Raw genomic sequence first — 21,742 nt, 5'->3', positions numbered from 1 at the left:
ATTTTTCAGTAAAAACCTTAGAAATGTTTTTGCCACATGAAAGACTGTTTGACAGAGATGAAATTGTAACCTAAGATGACCTCTGCTGGTCATCTTAGCTGGGGTGCTGAGCTTCATGCAATACATTAAGATTTCATAGGTACAAATTTAAAAGCTCTCCATTCATGTTCAAAGAGTCAAGTGTGCAAATAAGTGGTGAGTGGAAGATACAAGTAAACTGTGACCTAAAAGCAATCTTTTTTTTGCAAACTGAAAGTTCAGTTTATATTTGTAACAGTAGGATGATTTCTTAAAAAGGGAATTTCTTCTTAGGTAATTTTTCTAAAACTGTAGTGTTCCACCCTGAAGGGATCTTCACTCTGCATTCTGCACATCTAGCTCTGCCTAGAATATGGTGTTTAGGTCTGGGTACACTCTTCATGAGGAATTCTGTAGGAGCCCCCAAGCTGGTTCTATCAGCTCATCATTGGAATTCAGATTGGCATGGATGTGTCTGGTAGGTTGATAGACAGATGAACCTTTTAAAAGAACAGAACCAAAACGAAGAATCACACAGCTAACCTTGGCCTAGTTGCAAAGCTTTAAGTTTTGGAAGGAGTGGTCTAGCCCTAAGTTTTACTTGTCATTTGAATTTATTTCCTGATTCAGGCAATCCCTCCCCGGCAAATTCATACCTAGTTCCTATGGAGAGAGAGAGAATGCGAGTAAAACCATGCAATAGCAGTTTCGTAAAATCTTCAGGCCTTTGGGGTCTAAGCAACATGTCTTTGGTCCTTATGGAAGATAATCAACCAAATTGTAATGGCAACAGGAGCAGAGCAGTCTTCCCACTTTGTCAGGGACCCATGATTTTCTTGGGCTCTGGTGTATCAGTAACAGACCTGGAAATGACAGTGGTATCAGGCATGGGGGCAGAGCTGCAGGCAGAGGAACTGGAGCAGGAAGGGTGGCTGATCGGAATGAGCCGACAAACACAAGTAAGGGATAATTGAAAGCAATTTTAGGAGTTCCCATTGTGGCTCAGAGGAAATGAATCTAACTAGCATCCATGAGGACACAAGTTTGATTCCTGGCCTTGCTCAGTGGGTTAAGGATCCAGTGCTGCTGTGAGCTGTTGTGTAGATTGAAGATGCAGCTCAGATCCTGTGTTGCTGTGGCTATGGTGTAGGCCAGCAGATACAGCTCCAATTTGACCCCTCTAGCCTGGGAAACTCCATATTGTCAGGTGCGGCCCTTAAAAAAAAAAATGGAAAGAAAGGAAAAAAACCAAAATTTTAGCTTGAGAAAGAGAAGACATGGATGAATGTGATAGATATCTTTTATTGTCTGGGACCAACTGGGAGATGGAAAGAAAATGGAACATTATTTGTAAAATGCCAACTCTTTTCAAAACTATGCCAAATGCTTCCATGTTTCTTTTTATTTTCCATAGTTGTCATTCCTTCCATTTTTACGGATGAGAAAAATGAAGCTTAGAGAGTTTTTTAAAATGTGCCTAGAGTGCTGTAGCCAGTAGGTGGTGGAACTGAGGATTAAGCCATAAATCTAGTGGTGTGCTGGTAAATGTTTAACTGGAGGAAAGAAGCCCGGGTGTGTTGTGTTTGCCAATTTCTGCGGTGTAAATACTCCATCAAGGTGGATTTCAAGCTACCAACATAATGCCATTAAACAGGCATGGGAAGAGATGCACACAAACATCTCTTCTAAGCCATAGGAGCCAGTCCAATATCTCACCTATTTTCCTCCCAAGTCCGCACTCATTCCATCATACAGTTCTTTCCAGGATCAGTCTTATTCTCCACAGAGTGGAGGAGGCAGTCACAAATGAGCAGAAATTCTAAAATAGGCTGCCCTGAGGTGAGTGGCTCTCAATCTAGCTCAGAGACTGCTAGGTATGGGGTTGTTAGAGGAGATTCAGATATCATTTGAGGTTTGTGAGGGTTTCCAAACCTTGTTGCACATCAGAATCACCTGGAAAACTAGTCAACATACAGATTATACATAACATAGTATAGAGGTTAAGAGTGCAAATCTGGAGTCGGTTGGCTTATGTTCATGTCTGGCTGAGCTCCTAATTGGCTGGGTGACCTTGGGCAAGTTCTTTAACCTCTCTGTGCCTCAGTTTCATCGTTGATAGATGGTGACAATAATAGCATGTGCCTCACAGCACTGTTAAGCAAGTTAAATGGGTAAATGCTTGTTAAATGCTTAGAATAGTGCCTGGAACATAGTAAACATTATGTTAATAATAGTCATTTTGTTATTCCCCAGACCTCTCTTGGGTGAGGCCCATCGGTCTATATTTGAAACATTTCCCCAGTAATGTTTATGCAGTCATCTGGGCTTATACGTAGACATCTGGGAAACCACTGAAGTCTATGATTCTTGCTTTTTGGGAGTTGAGTAGCTTCTTGTAGGACATAAGGCCAAGCCAAGAGTGAATCTCAGACTGTCCTTGCAAATCTGGGACATTCTGTGAACCCTAAGCTCATGATGGTTGTCTTGGAAATCTTCTCCCAAGTCCTTACCCTTCCATAGACGACCTAGATTGCAGAATACTATACTGATCTGTGTGTGTGTGTGTATGTGTGTGTGTGTTTTAAAGGAATTAATAAAACCTAATCCACAAAGTTTCATCTTCATGATAGCACAGAGCATGACAGAGGCCATATTCTACAAAGTATTGTAATTCCCACTAAAGTCCCCCTCAATGTACCTTTACATGTACATAATAAACCTATATTTCATGTTTGGCCTGGATCCACATAGGGAGTCCTTTGGGATCTAGCTTTGTTCTCTCTGACTTCAAGAATTAAAAGAGAGGAGATCAGTCAAGATGGATGAGTAAAAGGATGTGGATTTCACCTCCCCTCATGAACAAGTCAAAAAAACATCTATATGTGGTACCCTTCTCTGAAAACCAACTAGAACCTGGCAGAAGGACCCCTGTACAAGCAAAGCTATAAGAAAGACCCACACATTGTTGGACAGGAAAGAAAGAAAAGCAGTTGGGTCAGGATCAGTGCCCCTGGAGGAGATTCAGGAGAAAAGGGAGATGACACAGGCAGGCACCTGCCCTGGGCAGTGAATGGTGAGAGCCACAGATGGGGTGCACTGGTCCTGGCGTCATACACAAGGGATACAAGCCCATTTGGCTGGCTGGAGGACCACTGAGACTAAGGGCTGTGGGAAGCCTGGACTCCACTCAGGACTGTGCACACTGTCTTACACTGGAGGCAGGGTGGAGAGAAGACTACTCTAGTGGGCTTGCATGACCACTCCAGGTTTCCATGACCACTCCAGTCCTGCTTACTCCATGCCACATCTCAGCACTGGATCTGGGGTGGCTACAACTGGAGAGTTGACTTGACTATGGGGACACATATGTGACCCAGTCCCAGGTAGGAGCCTAGGTGGAGTAGTAGTAGCTGTTTTTGGCACTAACTCAAGCAGTGTGTCAGAAGCAGCCCAGATCTCTGATGGCAACCACTCAATCATAGCCCATAACCGCTCAAGAGATAGATGCTGACAGTCCACATGGGCTCCATCTGCCCTCAGAATGAACTGTCAGAAAACGAAGGTTTAAAATTTTTTTTTTTCTGTTAAAATCAGGTCAAAAAGAATAAAATGCCTAGGAATAAATTTAACCAAAATGGTGAAAGACCTATGCTTTGAAAACTATAAAACATTGATGAAGGAAATTGAAGATAATACAAGCAAATAAAAAGCTATACCATGTTTTTGGATTGGAAGAATTAATATTGTTAAAATGGCCATACTACTCAAAGCAATCTATAGATTTAATTTAATCCCTGTCAGAATACCTATGACATTTTTCACTGAACTGGAACAAATAATCCCCAAATTCATATTGAACCACAAAAGATTCAGAATTGCAAAAGCAATTTTGAGAAAGAAGAACAAAGCTGGAGCTATCACCCTTCTAGACTTCAGACTATACTACAAAGCTGTCGTAATTAAAAGAGCAGAGTATTGGCACAAAAACAAACAGATGGATCAATGGAACAGAAGAGAGTTCAGAAATAACCCTTTACACCTATGGTCAATTAATCTATAACAGAGGGGGCCAGAATATACAATGGATAAAAGACAGTCTCCTCAATAAGTGGTGCTGGGCAACCTGGACAGCTACATGTAAAACAGTTAGATTAGAACATTTCATCATACCATATTAAAAAATCTCTAAATGAATTAAAGGCCTAAATGTAAGACTTAAAACCATAAAACTCCTAGAATATAGGCAGAACACTCTTTGACATAAATTGTAGCAATATTTTTTGTTATCTCCTAAGACAAAAGAAACAAAAATAAAAAGAAGCAAATAAGACCTAATTAAACTGAAAAGCTTTTGCACAGCAAAGGAAGCCACTGACAAAATGAAAAGGCCACCTATGGAATGGGGGAAAATATTTGCAAATGATATGACCAATAAGGGGTTAATATCCAAAATAAGCACTCCATACAACTATATCAAAAAAACAAAGAACCCAATCAAAAAATGGGCAAAAGACCAGAATAGACATTTTTCCAAAGACAACAGATGGATACCAGGCATGTGAAAAGATGCTCAAATCAAAACCATGATATCACCTCACACCTGTTAGAATGGCTATCGTTAAAAAGTTTAAAAATAAAAAATGTTGGTGAGGATGTGGAGAAAAGGAACACTTGCACACTTTTGGTGGGAATGTAAACTGACGCAGCAACAATGGAAAACGGTATGGAATTTTCTCAAAGAACTAAAAAATAAAACTACCATTTGACCTAGCAATTCTAATTCTGGGTATATATCTGGAAAAAAATGGAAACACTAATTTGAAAAGGTACATGCTCTTCAATGTTCATAGTGGCACTATTCACCGTAGCCAAGATAAAGAAGCAATCCAAGTGCCCATCAACAGATGAATAGATAAGGAAGGTGTGGTATGTATATATATCTCTGCACATACATACACACACAATGGAATATTACTCTGCCATAAAGAAGAATGAATTCTGCCATTTGTAACAAGGTGGATGAAGCTAGAAAATACTGTATTTGAGGAAATAAGTCAGAGAGATAGGATATCACTTATATGCGGAATCTGAAAACAAGACGAATGTATATAGTAAAACAAACAGACTTAACACATAGAAAACAAACGAGTGGGGAGAGGAAAGGGGGAGGGGCAAGTTGGGGTATAGGATTGGTACAAACTGTATAAAATAGATGACTAATAAGGATATATTTTACAATGTAGGAAATTATAGCTATCATTCTGTAATAACTTTTAATGGCATATAATCTGTAAAAATACTGAATCACTATGCTGTACACCTGAAGTTAATATAATTGTATATTTTTTTAAAAAGTTGAAGTAGAAGAGGAACTCTCCAACATTCACAGGCCTGTCACTTCCACATCTTACTAGCCTTGTGCCCTCAGGAAAGCTAATTATCCTCTCTAAATCTCAGCTTCCTCCTCAATAAAAAGATTAACAATGCTGAATGCCTGAGGTTGTTATGAGGATTAAAGGAGATCTGTAAAGCACTCAGCATAGTGGCCAGAACATGGAAAATGTACAATAAATGGCAACTTAAAATAAGCAGAATCTCAAATGCAAAATTTGAACCAACACAGGTATATGGTATAAAACCACAAAAGCACATACAGAGATGGCTACACCATGAAGAGTGATGTGTGATCAAAGAGACATTGTAAATAGCAACTCAGTCTTTATATTGCGAAAAGAGTTGATAGGTTTTTGTAAGGTAAGTGGAAATGATGACCTCATTTCCACTCTAAGTTTTTCTGAGTATGTTTGTCCTTTGTTCTTTGTATCAAGGGAATGGAAGACATATTCGGAGCACTCATAGAATAGGGGGAGGATATGTCTTATGCCGACGAAAGAACACTGGTGTAGACTGTTTTATGAGCTATTGCTCAGAATGGTCTATAAGGATAGAGTTGTTAACTAGCTCCCATAAAATTCTGAAGTTGTAGCCTCTGCCTTGTGGCATACAAGGATGCAGAGCTGACAAATCATGCGTGGCTCCCTGCCATCCGCCCCAGTTAAGAGCTTCTAATCAGCAGATTGCTGTGCAAGGAATCTCATACTGTTAACTTCACTTAAAATTTGACTTTGAAGCAAGGTCAAGAGAGATGCTTAGATCGCATGGGCAATGAGCATCTAAGGATAGCCTGGAATTAAATCATCACACACATTGGCCTCATTTTTTTCTCCAGGGCTCTGGAAATCTTGCTGAAACAGAAATTTCCTGTCCTCTTGTACTTCCCTTCCATTCCTCCCCATTTCCTACTCCTGCCCAGCCCCAAACAGGCACTTCAGAATTCAGGGAATCATCATTCATTTCAGTCCAGACACAGTAGGAGTGTCTTCTGTGTGCCAAACACAGAAGTCGGTGCTAGAGATATAAAGATGGGTCAGGCAGAATGTCTGTCTGCGTGTGAGTAGCCCACATTCTGGTTTGGGAAACCGAAAGGGAAACAAATAATCACACTATAATTTGCTACCTGCATTAATAGTTTTCTGAAAGCACCAAAGCAGAGATGAGCATTCTGCTCTGAGAAGGTAGGGTTGCCTCTCAAATGTGGTGATTCTTGATTTGAACGTTGCTGCTGAAACCTCAATTCTCAGGGGTGAAGCCAGGAAGACAATTCTAAACAGAAGCAGCAATGTGTGCATAAGCTCAGACGTGTGTGTGGTTTACACATAGGCTTCGTGGTGGACAGGGTGGCTGGGAAGTGGGCTGGAGAGCAATTGCAACAGCAGTAACGTGTGAATGTGAAAGTCAAAGCTAATCATGTTTTGCCACAGCCCCAAATTTTAGAATTGGAAGAGATCTTAGAGATTATGTAGGTTAACCTCATGGCAGCTCAGACTTGTAGATAATGACTTGTTTATAACAGGACCAGAAGCAGTCTGTTGGGAGGAGAAAAAAACGTCCCCTTTCCCCTCTTCGTTCTTCCGGCTGGTTGAATAATTAAAATGACATCGTTTAACAGGAGAAAAAAAAATCCCAAATTTAATCACAGGGAATGTACAGGGAATCCACATAAATATGGGAGATTCCAAAGAGTCAAATAAAATGAGGTATATATATATCATCCTGGACCAGGGAGAAGGGTGCTGAGGGGCCTGGGACTTCACAGGAAAAGAAGCGAATTCATAGAAAGAAGGAAGAGAGCAAATGTTTAGTAAATAACTGTTTCCTGGGCCATACAGAAACCATGGGGCACCGAGAGGAATTTTAGCAGACTTGCCTAGGTTCCTTTCTGTCTACCACACCTAGTTCTTATTATACTGGAGAGAATTCTGGTGATAGTTCTCTTTCCTGGAATAGGTCCTCTCTCTAAATTCTTTTAGGCTGTTAAGTGGGAGTTGAAAAGAAAAACTTTGTGAAACTTCTGTTTCTTCCTTATGCCAAGAGACAGTGGCAAATTCTGCTTCCCTACCAATCTCTCCCAACACTAGGTCTTCTGCTCCTTTCTCCAAATCCTCCAGCCACAACTGCTAGCATCAGCCTGGAGAACTGGTCCTAGAAAGCCTGGAAATTGGGTCTCTCAGAGCTCAACCTGGAAGTCACAGTATAGCGTTTAAATCCATGTGTCCCCTCATTGATATTAGGCTGAGAGATATTTTATATATGTTGTTATCACACTTTAAAGACTACTTAAAGGAGAATATAGTAGCTTTCCATTACTCTTGTAACAAAGCACCATGAATTTAGAGGGCTATGCATACTTAGGTATTTTCTTACAGTTCTGGAAACTAAGAGCTGAAATCAGTTTCAATGGGCTGAAGGCAAGGAGTTGGCAGGACTGATTCCTTCCAGAGGCTGCTCACCTTCCTTGACTGTGGCTGTACAGATCAGTCCTTGCTGCTGTTGCCACATCCTTCTCTCCTTGACCTTCTTGCCTCCCCATGTGCTTTTTTTTTTTTTTTTTTTTTGGCCTAGTCCATGGTATGCGGAAGTTCCCTGGCCGGGGATCCAACCTGTGCCACAGCAGTGACAATGCCAGATCCTTAACCCACTGAGCTACCAGGGAATTATAAAAGCCCTTGTCATTACATTTAGGACTCACCTGAATAATCCAGGTTTGTCTCCCCATTTTAAGATCCTTAATCACGTAAGATCTCTTTTGCCATTTACCACATTCATAGATTCTGGGGATTAGGAGGTGGATTTTTTATGGGGAAGGGAGGATTCTTTGGTTTAGCATGGAGAGCAGAATTCTTTGTCCCTGAATTGGAAGTAGAAGACACGCAGGTGTTTGTGGCTGGGGACTTGGGAACTTAGGGGTAGGTGGGAAGGACTGGGACAAATAACCCTCATTAGTTGCCCAGCCTCTGCCCCGTTAGGAGGAAGAAGGCAAGACATCTTTTTTTTCCTCTGACTGCAATAAGTGCCATCCATGCTGAATTAACATTGGGATGGAAATGTGTGTGGCAATTTAAAAAGGGTTAGGGAACTATCTGAAAAATTTTTCACTGAATCACTGATGGCAGAGTCACATGACTAGCTGAGTAAATTTTTTGTTGTTGGTGGTGGTGGTTTTGGTTTTTGATTTTTTTTTAACAGGTGCAGGAGGTTCACAGTTTCTGATTCAGGACTGGCTGTATGTACAGTGTAGGACATGCTGAAGCAGAACTAGACCCAGGACAGAGGCTCCCATTCCAGGCCCTGTGCCTGAGAGCTCACTCCGGACTACTTTGTCTGTACCTCTCCAGATGCTCTCCAGGTACCTAGGAATTTGGAGTCCTGCCCAAATGGTTCCAGGGCTGCTTCCATAGCCTGCCCCGACCTCTTCCCCATCACCATCCTCCTGATGCCAGGTAGACACAGCTCTGTGGACCTCAAGGCCCATGAGTGGCCAAGGAGGGGCTCTTTAGGGAATGGAAGAAACTTGGACTTGGGGAATGTTCCACATCATAGTACAGGACAAAGCCTTGAAGCCAATGTCATGCACAAGGGGCCATTGTTCCCTAAGCACTCCCCAGGGTTTGGTGGAGAACACAGAGGGGGCCAAGAGCTCCACAGAACCTGGGCTTTTTCATCCTTACGAAGGTGTATTTTGTCAAGGTAGGAAGGTTGAATATCTTTTACTTAACCATTTGTCAGTTTGATTTGTGACTTTTAAATAATGAGACATGTAGCATGTGTACCTTGTAATACTATTGCCTTGGGGTCTGTGTGTACTGATGGCAGGCCTGGCCTGAGCTACACTCACTGCCGTGAACAGCTTGGCCTATGTCAGAGGTACCCTGCATTGCACAAGGCAGTGCAAGGAAATCATCATAAAGGGAAGGAAGTCAAGTCAAGCTTCTTTGGGTGGCAAACAAAGTGTAAAAAGAAGCTCAGGAGTTCCCGTCGTGGCGCAGTGGTTAACGAATCCGACTAGGAACCATGAGGTTGCGGGTTCGGTCCCTGGCCTTGCTCAGTGGGTTAACGATCCGGCGTTGCCGTGAGCTGTGGTGTAGGTTGCAGACGCGGCTTGGATCCCGCGTTGCTGTGGCTCTGGCGTAGGCCGGTGGCTACAGCTCCGATTCAACCCCTAGCCTGGGAACCTCCATATGCCACGGGAGCGGCCTAAGAAATAGCAACAACAACAAAAGACAAAAGACAAAAGACAAAAAAAAAAAGAAAAAAAAAAAAGAAGCTCAATCCAGTAAGTCATTAACAAAGTACCTGTTTTAGCGCCCAGCCTTCATAAGATACAGTATTTAGTTAGCTAGGAAGAAAAGGATGAATAGAACTTAATACTTTCAATATTAAAAGTCAGTTTTTGGTGTTTAGATTTTGGAAAATTCTGATTTTTTAAATTCTAAATGCCAATCTTTTGTTGCACTGCATGGGAACCAGAAATAATGTTCTCAAAAAACTATGAGAATAGGAGTTCCTGTTGTGGTTCAGTGGGTTAAGAATCCAACATAGTGTCTGTGAGGATGTGGGTTCGATCCCTGGTTTTGCTCAGTGGGTTAAGGATCCAGTGTTGCTGCAAGCTCTGGTATAGTTTGTGGATGCAGCTTGGATTCAGCATTGCTGTGGCATAAGCTTCAGCTGCAGCTCTGTTTAGACCCTAACCCAGAAACTTCCATATGCTGTAGGTGCAGCCCTAAAAAAAACAAAAAACAAAAAACACCAAAACTACATGGACAAAGAATAAGTGATTCACAATGGTTATGGCCATATGAAGACTTCCCTCAAATCATATTCTTTGAACCACTGAGATGTAGGAGAGATCCTCTCTCATTGGACAAAACCATGGTGGGTTTTCCCATATTCTCCTGCTTAATTTATCAATAGATTTTTTTTTTCTTTTTTTTTTTAGAGCCGCATCTGCGGCATATGGAGGTTCCCAGCTAGGAGCTACAGCTGCCGGCCTACATCACAGCCACAGCAGCACCAGATCTGAGCTGTGTCTGTGACTTACACCACAGCTCATGGCAACACTGGATCCTTAACCCACTGAGTGAGGCTAGGGATCAAACCTGTAACCTCATGGTTCCTAGATGGATTCGTTTCTGCTGTGCCACAACAGGAACCCCTCAATAGATTTTTCTTGACAATCTAATGCCATAAGGATTAAAAACTGAAATCTTTGTTCAACAAGAGTAATATTTTAAAAGTTAAATGGCACAAAAACAAATATGGATTAATGGAACAGGATAAAAAGCTCAGAAATAAACCCATGCAACTATGGTCAATTAATCTATGACAAAAGAGGCAAGAATATACAATGGAGAAAAGACAGTCTCTTCAATAAGTGGTGTTGGGAAAACTGGACAGCTACATATAAAAGAAGGAAATTAGAATATTCTCTAACATCATACACAAAAATAAACTCAGAATGGATTGAAGACCTAAACATAAGGCCATAGAGTATAAAACTCTTAAGGAAAACATAGGCAGAACACTCTTTGATATAAATCACAGCAATTTGTGCCTTCTGGATTCATCTCCCCCAAAAAATAAAAATAAAAACAAAAATAAACAAATAGGACTGAATTAAACTTAAAAGCTTCTGCACAGCAAAGAAAACCATTAAACAAAACAAAAAGACAACACACAGAATGGGAGAAAATCTTTGCAAATGAAGTGACTGAGAAGGAATTAATCTTCAAAATACACAAACAGCTGCTGCAGCTCAGTATCAAAAAACCAAACAGCCCAATCAGAAAATGGTCAGAAGATCTAAATAAACATTTCTCCTAGGAAGACAGAAAGATGATCAAAAAGCACAGGAAAAGATGCTCAATATCACAATGGGGTATCATGTGATACCTGGCTATCATCAAGAAAATCTTCAAACAAATGCTAAAATGGTATAGAGAAAGGAAGCCCTCCTACACTGTTGGTGGGAATGTAAACTGGTGCAGCCACTGTGGAAAACAGTACGGAGGTGCCTCAAAAAACTAAAAACAGAGTTGCCCTATCATCCAGCAGTCCCACTCCTGGACATCTATCTGGAGAAAAAAACAATTCAAAAAGACAAATTCACCCCAATATTCCTTGCAGCACTATTTACAACAGCTAAGACATGGAAACAACCTAAATGTCCATTGACAGGAATGGATAAAGAAGATGGTACATATATATAATGGAATATTACTCATTGAATGAAATGATATTTGCAGCAATGTGGATAGACCTAGAGATTATCATACTGAGTTAAGACAGATATTATATCACTTATATGTGAATTCTGAAAAAAAAATGATACAAATGAACTTATTTACAAAACAGAGACAGACTCACAGACTTTGAAAAAAACTTATGGCTACCAAAAGGGAAAGATGGGGGAGAGGATAAACTGGGAATTTGGGATTAATATATACACACTACTGTATATAAAACAGAAAATCAACAAGGACCTACTGTATAGCCTGGGGAAGTCAATGTTCTGTAATAAGATACATGGTAAAAGAATCTGAAAAAGGATGTGAGTATGTGTATACAATTCACTTTGCTGTAAACCTGAAACTAACACAACATCTTAAATCAAGTATACCACAATAAAAATAAAAATTCAAAGAAGTTAAAGAGTAAACTCAACTATAAAAACTCAAAAAAAACCCCTTGAAGTGTAATAATTTTTCTTAACCACAAAATACGTATCTCTTGGTTAGTCTCCCCTTTCACTGTTTTTTTTTAAAGCACATCTAAAGTTTCATGATTAAAAATAGGCTGCTGACTTGTACTATCTCAGTTTGTTCTTGAAGGCACAGAATATTCCAAGAGAAATAAATAGTAGCAATGGCAGACTAATCCCTCCACATTTGAAGTGCTCCTCTATATTTTTGCTGTTATTAATCCACATAGAAAATGCCATTTATCAGAAGCTGGAAATTTTTTTTTTTTTTTTTTTTTTTGGCCCTATCTTGAGTACTTGGACATTCCCAGGACAGGGTTTGAACTCACGCCACAGCAACCACCTGAGCTGCTGCAGTGACAATGCCAGATCCTTAACCTGCTCAGCCACAAGGGAAGTCCTAGAATACCTATTTTTAAAATCAGCAAATCAGTAGCATTACTGAGTTTATCTGGGGTTTAGATTTTTATGTTTTGAAAATCATTGAGATTTTAGAAAATAAGCTGGACTTCCCATTGTGGCTCAGCGGAAACGAATGTGACTAGTATCTATGAGGATGTGAGTTTGATCCCTTGCCTCTCTCAGTGGGTCGGTGATCTGGTGCTGCCGCTAGCTGTGGTGTAGGTCACAGATGCAGCTCGGATCCTGCGTTGCTGTGGCTGTGGGATAGGCCGGCAGCTGTAGCTCGGAATGGACCCTTAGCCTGGGAACTTCCATATGCCTCAAGTGTGGCCCTAAAAAAGCAATAAATAAATAAATAAATAAACTGACCCATTGTCAGTAAGAAATATTTTCATACAACTGAATAATATCTGGCTAGTCTCTACATTTGGTCTGATATATGCTAGATGAAATTTGAAGTATGTTCTCATAACTGTTCTGTATGAAGGTACTCTTAAGGAGCAAAGAGATTTAATTTTAACGATGTCTTTGGATAAACTGCCTCCTCCACTTGCTAACACCATCCTCTCATTTGGAGATCTCTCAGAGTCTCTATTTTTTTATTGTGAATGCCGTACAAATATCCCTTATTTATGAATTTTATAATGTGCTATTATACTGATATATATTCATATATATCTGTTCAAAGTAAAAAGGATGAGATTTAAAAAACATAAAACAGAAGCTCTGTTTTCTTGTATACCCACTTTAGAAGCTACTGCTGTAAAGTGATATCATCTGCCAGAATTTCTCCTGGCTACTGATTCTGCTTTAAAAAAGAAGAGAAGATTTAGAGAACTTTTCTTAAATATCCCTTTAGATAGAACACAGGTCTTATCCTTGAGTCCTTGACTCTAAACTTTTCTATACCTTTTCTTTTCTGGCCCATCTCAGATGCTGAGACTTAGGAGAAAAGTAGACTAATATAGAGGTCAGCAAGCATTTTTGGTAAAAGGTCAGACAATAAATATTTTAGGCTTTGTGGGTCAGATGTCTCTGTTGCAACTACTCAGCTCTTTCCCTGTAGTGAAGAAATAGTCAGATGATATGTGAATGAACAAATGTGGCTTTATGTCAATAAAACTTTTTTATGGACACTGAAATTTGAATTTTACATAATGTTCAGGTATTATTAAACATTTTTTATTTTGATTATTTCCCCCAAACATGTAAAACTGTTTAAAGACATTCTTTGTTAACAGACCATACAAAAACAGGTGGCAACCTAAAACTGTAAATCTACTGAAGAAAACAGAGGAAAATCATGACATTGCACTTGGCAATTATTTTTTAGATATGACACTAAAAGCACAGGAAACAAAAGTAAGACAGACAAATAGGACTGTATCAAACAAATTTCTGTACATCAAGGACAAAATAGAGTGAAAAGGCAACCTACGGAATGGAAGAAAATGTTTGCAAATCATATATCTGAAAAGGTGTTAATATCCATAATATATAAAGAATCCTCTAACTCCACAATAAAAAGTCAAATAACTCAATTTAAAAATAGGCAGAGTACTTAGACATTTCTCCAAAGATGATACATAAATGGTCAGCAAGTATATGAAAGGAAGTTCAACATCCCTTAATCATCGGAGAACTACAAATGAAGATCACAATGAAATATCACTTCAGACTCATTAGGATGGCTACTATTAAGAAAACAAAAAATGACAGGTGTTAAGAGGATATAGAGATACTGCAATAGCTGTGTCCTATTACTGGAGTTGTAAAATGATTCAGTCTCTATGGAAATGATAAAAAATCAATCGAAACCCCAATTAAATAGAGGTGGGAGACCAGAAGGGGGAGCTCTCATGCCCTGTGATGATACCAGAGCCCAACAGGAAGAAAGACCCTTCTTTAAGAGGAAGGATTCAGCCAAGGAGAAGCCATGGATTCTTTGTTTACTACAGCCCTCCCAACTTCCTTTTCCTCTTTATAAAAGCATGTTCCTTCCTTGCTATGCAAGGACTTGTACATGGGTTATCATGGTTGCAGACTCTGACTTGCAGTTCTTTGCTGCGCCATCTTTGCCGGAGAAATATTTGGCAGTCTATTTGTTTCAAATCAATAAAACAATACTGAGGTTCCTCAAAACATGGAATTGCCATATGATCCAGCAATCCCAGTTCTGGGTATATATTTGGAAAAAAGGTCTTGAAGAGAGATTTGCACATCCATGTTCATACCAGCACTATTCACAGTAGCTAAGAGGTGGAAGCAAACCAAATGTCCACTGATGGATGAATGGATAAATAAAATATGACAAATACATATAGTGGAATATTATTCAGCCTTAAAAAGGAAGAAAATCATGGGTTACATGCCACATGGATGACACTTGAGGACAATATGTTAAGTGAATTAAGCCAGTCACAAAAAGACAAATACTGGATTATCCCATATAGATTAGATATTTAAATAGTCAAATCCAGGAAGTTCCTGTGTGGTACAATGGGTTAAGGATCTGGGGTTGCCACAGTTGTGGCACAAGTTGCAACTGTGGTACAGGTTCGATTCCTAGCCTGGGAGCTTCCACATAGCTTGGGTGTAGCCAAAAAAAAAAAAAAAAAAAAAGTCAAATCCCCATAAACAGAAAATAGAATGGTGGTTACCAAGGCTTAGGGATGGGGAGAAGAGGGGAGTATCATTTAATGGGTATAGGGTTTTAGATTTGCAAGATGGAAAAATTTTGGAGATCTATTTCCTAACAATGTGAATATACTTAATGCTACTGAGCTGTACATTTAAAATTTACGATCTTTGAGTTCCCTTTGTGGCTCAGCAGTTAACAAACCCGACCAGGATCTGTGAGGACCTGGGTTCCATCCCTGGCCTTGCTCAGTGGATTAAGGATCCAGCATTGCCATGAGCTGTGGTGTAGGTTGCAGATGTGACTCGGATCCTACGTTTCTGTGGCTGTGGGGTAGGCCAGCAGCTGTAGCTCCAATTTGACCCCTAGCCTGGGAACTTCCATATGCATCGGGTGTGGACATGAAAAGCAAAAAAATAAAAAAATAAAATTTACTACCCTAACCATTTTTGTGTTACTTGTATTTTACCCCTCTAAAATAAGAAAGTGTCATTATAATATGAATGTTGAGGATTTTATATATATATATATATATTTTTTTTTTTTTTTTTTTTTTTGCTTTTTTAGTGCTGCACCCATGGCACATAGAAATTCCCAGGCTGGGGGTCCTATAAGACCTACAGCTGCTGGCCTACAACACAGCCACAGCAATATAGGATCCGAGCCTCGTCTGCGACCTACACCACAGCTCACGGCAATGCTGGATCCTTAACCCACTGAGCAAGGCCAGGTACCAAACCTGCAACCTCATGGTTCCTAGATGGATTTGTTTCTGCTGTGCCATGACAGGAACTCCTGAGGACTTTATATTCTGCAAACTAATTTGAATTAAAAAAAACCCAAATCAGATGGCAGGCTAGATTTGGCCTTCAAGTCCAATTTCATTGACCATTGGCCTAATGCAATACAACTCCCCCCCTGTAATCACACCCTCTTTTCACATATTTTCCCCCAAATATTTTTATAGAGTCACAGAATGTTAAAACTACAAACGGCCTTAGACAGTCATTTCGAAGAGGGGCCTGGTGAGATGGGATGGGTATTTTCCAAGGTCTAAGAGGTAAATGGCAGAGCACTGGTGAGAAGTTAGCTGTCTTATTGCTGTTTGGACTTATCTGTAGATTCTCAATGATCATGAAAACAATTTTTTATTTAAATGGAGGTGAACACAGTAGTTAACTGAATTTCACAGGTGCTGCTGTAAATACACATTGAATTAAAGGCTCTGGTAAGTAGTCATGTGGTGCTCTAGTCCTCTGTGCCTTTAGGCCTGGAGGCAGGAGAAAGGACACTACTGATAACATAACTCAGTTTAAAGAGGAGCCACTGTGCTAAAATTGTTTTATATATGGTTTCTCAGAAGTAATTTAAATAGCACTTAACATTTTGTGAAGTATTAAAATAATCTCATTTAATACTAGTCTCCAGAAACATTACCTTGGCCACCAGCATCTTTTAGAGAACTGTGCCTATTTTCTCCTCTGTGTTTTTCTAAAATAATTGTTGATTTACAAAGTTGTGCAAATTTCTGCTATGCAGTGAAGTCACTTAGTCATACATGTATATACATTTTTATCTTTTTTTTTTCTTTTTTTTTTTTTTTTTTTTTTGTTGTTGTTATTGTTGCTATCCCTTGGTTCTTGGGCCACTCCCGCGGCATATGGAGGTTCCCAGGCTAGGGGTTGAATCAGAGCTGTAGCCACCGGCCTACGCCAGAGCCACAGCAACGCAGGATCCGAGCTGCGTCTGCAACCTACACCACAGCTCACGGCAACGCCGGATTGTTAACCCACTGAGCAAGGCCAGGGACCGAACCCGCAACCTCATGGTTCCTAGTCGGATTCGTTAACCACTGCACCACGACGGGAACTCCTGTATATACATTTTTAAACATGTTCTTTTTGTGGCTGTACCTGTGGCATATGGTAGTTCCTGGGCTAGGGACTGAATTAGAGCTATAGCTGTTGGCCTACACCACAGCCACAGCAATGCCAGATCCTTAACCCACTGATCAAGGCCAGGGATTGAATCTGCATCCTCACATTCTGTCATGTTCTTAACCAGCTGACCCACAATGGGAACTCCTATACATTCTTTTTTTTTTTTTTTTGTCTTTTTGCCTTTTCTAGGGCTGCTCCCACAGCATATGGAGGTTCCCAGGCTAGGGGTCTAATCGGAGCTGTAGCCACCAGCCTTAGCCAGAGCCACAGCAACATGGGATCCGAGCCACATCTGCAATCTACACCACAGCTCACGGCAATGTCGGATCCTTAACCCACTGAGCAAGGCCAGTTATCAAACCTGCAACCTCATGGTGCCTAGTTGGATTCGTTAACCACTGCGCCACGACGGGAACTCCACATTCTTTTTTAATATTCTTTTTCATCATAGTCTATATGGTCTATTGCAGGGGATTGGATAGAGTTCTTTGTGCTACATGGTAGGACCTTGTGGTTTATCCATTCTAAATGTAATAGAATTTACCTGTTACCCCCAAACTCCCTGTCCATCCCACTCCCTCCCCCCTTCTCCCTTGGCACCCACAAGTTTGTTCTCTATTTCTGTGAATCTGTTTCTGTTTTGTAGATAGGTTTGTTTATGCCATGTTTTAGATTCTACATACAGGTGATATCATATGGTATTTGTCTGTCTGACATTTCATTTAGTATGATAATCTCTAGTTGCATCCATGTTGCTACAAATGGCATTATTTCATTCTTTTTAGGGCTGAGTGGTATTTCATTGTGGATATGTACCACATCTTCTTAATCCATTCATCTGTTGGACGTTTAGGTTGTTTCCATGCCTAGGCTATTGCGAATACTGCCGCTATGAACATAGGGTGCATGTATCTTTTTGAATCATAGTTTTTTCTGAATATATGCCCAGGATTGGGATTGCTGGATCATATGGTAGTTCTATATTTAGTTTTCTGAGGAGCCTCCATACTGTTTTCCATAGTGGTTATACCGATTTTCACCTCTTCTTTAGAGCATTAATTAACATTTAAAAATTAAGTGATGTTTAAAAAATTCAACTGAGTAAATGTTAAAGATCTTACAAGTTTTATTCAATAATTCATGAGTTGGGCAGCATACCAACTAGCAGACAGAAAGAAGCTCCAAGGAGTTGTGCAAAATGAAAGGCTTACAGGCAGCAGGGAGTGGGGCAAGATAGTCATACGAGCAGAAAGTGGATTGGTTGTGATAAAGTCACTTTCCTTTAGGGGATGGTACAGATCTAACAGGCCAATGACCTGACTAGTTCTGACCAGGAGATTCCTGATTGGTTAAAGATTCCATTTCTGGGAGAGGCCGACATTTTAAGTTGTGATTTGGTGATGTGGAGCTTAGCACAACTGATTTCATTTTAGGCCTTGTCCTATTAAAAAAATTTTATTGGGTTATAGCTGATTTACAATGTTGTATTAGCTTCAGGTTTACAGCAGGTTGAATCAGTTACACATATCCATATATCTATTTTTTTCCCGTATAGATTATTACAGAACATTGAGGAGATCTTCCTACGCTATACAATAGGTCCCTGTCAGTTATCTATTTTACATATAGACTAGATAACTATATATTTATATATAAAATATCATACTCTCCATTTATCCCTCCCTACAAGTTTCCTCTTTAATGACCCTAAGTTTGATTTAGAAATCTGAGTTTGTTTCTGTTTTATAAATAAGTTCTTTTGTATCATTTTTTTAGATTCCACATATAAGCAATATCATATGATCTTTGTCTTTCTCCATCTGACTTAATATGATAATCTCTAGATCCATCTATGTTGCTGCAAATTTTGTTCTTTTTATGGCTGAGTAGTATTCTATTCTGTATATGTACCACATCTTCATCCATTCCTCTGTTGATGGATATTTAGGTTATTTCCATGTCAGGGTTATTGTAAATAGCGCTGCAGTGGATGTGGGGGTACATTTACTTTTTTGAATCCTGGTTTTCTCTGGATATATGCCCCGGAGTGGGATTGCCAAGTCATGGTAGTGGTTTTTGTTTTTTGTTTTTTTTTGGAGCCCGCTGCATGCACAAGTTCTCAGTTCAGGGATCAAAACTGCGCCACAGCTGTAACCAGAGCCACAGCAGTGACCATGCTGGATCCCCAACCTGTTGAGCCATGAGGGAACTCATATTTAGTTTTTTTAAGGAGCCTCCATACTGTTCTCCATGGTGGTTGTACCAATTTACATTCTCACCAATAGTGCAGGAGGGTTCCCTTTTCTCCATATCCTCTTTAGCATTTATTGTTTGTAGGCTTTTTTTTTTTTTTGTCTTTTTGCCATTTTCTTGGGCTGCTCTTGCGGCATATGGAGGTTCCCAGGCTGCAACCTACACCACAGCTCACGGCAACGCCGGATCGTTAACCCACTGAGCAAGGGCAGGGATCGAACCCGCAACCTCATGGTTCCTAGTCGGGTTCATTAACCACTGCGCCACGACGGGAGCTCCTGTTTGTAGGCTTTTTGATGACGGCCATTCTGACTGGTATGAAGTTATACCTCATTATAGTTTTGACTTACATTTCTCTAGTAATTAGTGATGCTGAGCATCTTTTCATGTGCTTTCTGACCATCCATCTATCTTCTTTGGAGAAATTTCTATTTAGATCTTCTGACCATTTTTTGATTTGGCTGCTATATACATATATATGTGTGTATGTATACACACACACATATATATATGTACTTACACATATATACATTTTTATGAGCTGTTGGTATATTTTGAAGATTAATTCCTTGTCAGTTGCTTCATTTGCAAAAGAGTCTCATTCTGTGGGTTGTCTTTTTGCTTGTTTAATAGTTTCCTTTGCTGTGCAGAAGCTTTTAGGTTTAATTAGGTCCCATTTAAAAAATTTTTGTTTTTATTTTCATTACTCTGGGAGGTGGACCCAAAGATATTGCTGCAATTTATATCAAAGAATGTTCTGCTTGTGTTTTCCTCTAGGATTTTTGTAGACCTTACACTTAGGTCTTTAACGCAATTTGAGTTTTTGTGTATGGTGTTAGAGAGTATTTTTATTTCATTTATTTACGTGTAGCTGTCCAGTTTTCCCAACACCACTTACTGAAGAGACTGTCTTTTTTCCATTGTATATTCTTGCCTCTTTTGTCATAGTTAAGTTGACCATAGGTGTATGGGTTGTCTTATATTTAACAGTGACAACTTAAAAGACAGTTATCATGTGCTGAGTACCTGACTTCCTAGAGGTGGCATAAGAGGGAAGGACAAATAAAACCCAGTTCAGCAGGTCAGGATCTAAAATTAAACCATGAGTGAAATACAGGGTGTACGGTGTTCATTCTGTTCTGTACTGTGAAGCAGAGCAAGCAAGAGGTTTTGTGTGAAACGATAGAAATTGTTATACTAAATGGCTTTCATTGTCTAGAAAAAAACCCTGGCCATTAAACTTTTAGAAGTCGAGTAGAAATTACAGCAGAATTCATAAAGTTTATGTCACATTCCAGAGTTAAGAAAGAATAAACAGGGAGTTCCTGTTCTGGTGCAGTGGATTAAGGACCTGGCATTCTGTGTTGAAGGTCACAGCTCTGGCTCGGGTTTGATCCCTGGCCCAGGAACTTGCATATGCTGTGAGTGCAGCCAAAAAACAAAAAACAAGAAAGCAAAAACATTATTATTTAATTAATATACTCAACTGTAATCTCAGTGATGCATTAAGATTGCTGTTCATTCCTCCTAGACTTTTCCGGTCTTCTGAAATGTGCTTATCTAAAGCCACCTGCTCTCAGTGAAAAATGCCCTGTGAACATTTATCTCTTTTGTCTGTAAATTTGTGTAGAAAAGAGTTATCAAGCGAACATTTCAAATTGCTTCTTAAACATAATAAGCAAATGCAGTGCATGAGCCTAGGTATTATCCTAGTTTAGGAAAAAAAAAAAAGGCTATAAAAGACATTCTTGGGGCAACCATACAAACTTGAATAGGAACTGGATATGAATTTACATCAGGGAATTGTTTTCTCAGGTGTGCTAACGATATCATGGTTCTGAAGTGAATGTCGTTTCTAGAAGAATTAACCTGAAGTATTTAGGAGTGATGCATTTTGATCTCTGCAATTTATTCAAGTGGTATAACAGAAAGGCATCTCTAATTTCCGTGTATTTGAAAATCTTTATCATAAAGAATTGGGTGAGAGGAACAAAGGACATCTTTTTATAAAGTTCCTTAGCCAAGAGCACTGTGAAGATCTGAACTCCTAGTATCCTCAGTTGACCATTTGGGTTTGTAGCACTCTTTTCCTGTAGCACGGGATGTACCACTCAGTGAGAGCATGCGCTTGGCCCTGCCCAGGTGCCAGGAGCTTTTAATACGCCTAAGTCAATAAGATTCAACTACAATTGCAAGCTACCCTGAGGGAGTAAAGTTCACACCTGACATAATCTTCTTTACATTCCGACGCTATTACACCAGCAGGTTCACTTTGAAATTGCAAAACAGTTGGCTTTGCATTTTCCAACCGTTCTAGCTACATTCAGAGTCCGGGACAGAGGGCAATTCTTTCTGGCCCAAGGGGCACACCCCAGAGGGCTCTTATAGACGACT

The 21,742-nt window shown here is 39.9% G+C and overlaps 1 protein-coding gene across 1 annotated transcript in view; it reads left to right on the top strand.

The window, feature by feature from the left end:
- Positions 1–21,742, top strand: part of NAPEPLD (N-acyl phosphatidylethanolamine phospholipase D) — a 98,540-nt gene that overhangs the window by 23,521 nt on the left and 53,277 nt on the right. The window lies entirely within an intron of this gene.

The sequence above is a fragment of the Sus scrofa genome, chromosome 9, assembly GCF_054392235.1.
Source record: "Sus scrofa isolate SSC_HxYL_T2T_F1_AM1 chromosome 9, Sscrofa_HxYL_maternal_Yorkshire_Landrace_v2.0, whole genome shotgun sequence".
Taxonomy (NCBI): domain Eukaryota; kingdom Metazoa; phylum Chordata; class Mammalia; order Artiodactyla; family Suidae; genus Sus; species Sus scrofa.
This window is presented reverse-complemented; position numbering and strand designations above follow the sequence as displayed.